At 40.6% G+C, this 1,928-nt stretch overlaps 1 non-coding gene across 1 annotated transcript; it reads left to right on the plus strand.

Moving 5' to 3' along the window:
* Nucleotides 1-455: 455 nt before the first annotated feature.
* On the plus strand, nucleotides 456-562 carry LOC112181098. The gene has a single exon (XR_002928703.1). It is a non-coding gene; the product is annotated as a small nucleolar RNA R71 (small nucleolar RNA).
* Nucleotides 563-1,928: the final 1,366 nt, after the last annotated feature.

The raw sequence follows: 1,928 nt of genomic DNA on the forward strand, positions 1-1,928 counted from the left end.
AATTACCCACTTGGTTCACTTGTTCTTCAATAAAGTCCGGAAACTTGGATGATAAGTGACACTCTTGAGTGGAATGTGCTAGACTCTCACATAGCAAACATGATGTAGAAGTTGCCATCTTGACTTGTGCTTGAGGAGGACTCCGGTTCACTTGGTTTAGAAATTGGTCAATCTTGCTTTCTAGCCTCTTGAACTCATGCATGGAAGGCCCGGATGATGTTCCTTGAACCTCATAGATACCACCTCGGCTAGGTGTACTCTCCTTGTTATGCACTTGTTGTCTCCTTGCATCATGATCATCCCAATGAAGGGAATTAAGTGAAAGCTCTTCATATGTGTCCCAAGCGGCATCGGGAAGCTTGCTTGCAATAGTTCCACCACTAAAAGTGTCAACTATTTGTCTTTGGTCCGCCATCAATCCTCTATAGAACTTGTCCACAAGAAACCACTTCTCTAACCCATGGTGAGGACATGACATCTCAAGATCCTTAAAGCGCTCCCAACACTCATGAAAACTTTCTTGAGGGTGTTGTCTAAATGCAATTAGCTCATCTCTAACATTGGAAGTTCTTGAAGGAGGATAGTACTTTCCTAAGAAAGTTTCTTGCATCTCAACCCATGTACGTATTGATCTAGGAGGCAACTTGCTCAACCACTTTCTTGCATGGTTCTTGAGTGTGAAAGGGAATAATCTAAGCTTCAAACCATTAGAAGTGAGACCATTAGGTTGAACGGTAGTACACACTTGCTCAAACTCCGCAATGTGGTCATAAGGGTTTTCCAGGGCCATGCCATTAAATGTGGGTAGAATGCTCAAGGTAGTTGGCTTGATCTCAAAGTGATGCTCACATGGAGGGAGTACAATGCAAGAAGGGTGATCAACAATAGTGGGGCTAGTGTACTCCCTCATGGTCTTGCCTTGAGGAGGATTTTGTGCTTCTCCCATGTTGACTTCTCCTTGTGAATATCTTAGAGGTACTCTCTCTTGATCAAGACCTCGAGGTGGAGCACTCTCGGTCACTAATGGCCTTCGGATCCTCCTTCTTGGTCTCCCTCTAGTATCCTCACTCAATATCCTTCCGCTTCTAAGAGTGATCGGTTGATATGAAGAAGATGCTTCGTTCATACACCTTGGAACAAAAATGAGACCATGTAATGAGTACTCAAAAATTCACAAAATAGGCAATGAGAATCAAATTTCACTTTTTTTTTTTTTTTTAATGAATGAGAGGGGTTAAGAAGAGAAAGTAAGACAACAATTAAACAAGAAAATAAAATAACAAAAGCAAAGAAATGATGAAAACCAACAACTCAAGAAATTAACGACTAAGTAGGAAACCTAATAAAAAGCTAGCAAACAAGTCAAGGCAAGTGACGATCGCTATCGATGCTCATGTCTTACATGTACTACGAAGTAATACAAGGCCCGTCACTTCGATAGAAATAATCACAATGTCTCAACAAACAAACACACAAGTAGGAAATAATCTAAATAAGAAAAGTAAAACAAACAAACAGTTTTTTTTTTAATCTAAACCCTAACAACCACAAGTAACAAACTTTTAGATCAAGTGAAACCAGTTAGGATCCAGCTAAGCAAGCCACATCATTACTCCTTATTCATTAGCAAATGTTGACTCGTTAACACCTCCCCTCAATCTCAGTGGGGGTGAGCACACTGAGGTTGGAGCAATGTTCCTTGAAGACAGGATTGTGAAGACCCTTGGTTAGAATATCAGCAGTTTGTTGAGTTGTAGGAACATACTGCAAAAGCAAATCTTGCCTTTGAACTCTCTCTCGAACAAAATGGAAGTCATTGTCCAAGTGCTTGATCCTTGAATGAAATATTGGGTTAGAACACAATGCTAGAGCATAGAGATTATCACACTTTAGCAAAGGAGGAGCAGGAACTTTAATCTGCAGGTCAC

Source organism: Rosa chinensis, chromosome 7 (genome assembly GCF_002994745.2).
Source record: "Rosa chinensis cultivar Old Blush chromosome 7, RchiOBHm-V2, whole genome shotgun sequence".
Lineage (NCBI taxonomy): Eukaryota > Viridiplantae > Streptophyta > Magnoliopsida > Rosales > Rosaceae > Rosa > Rosa chinensis.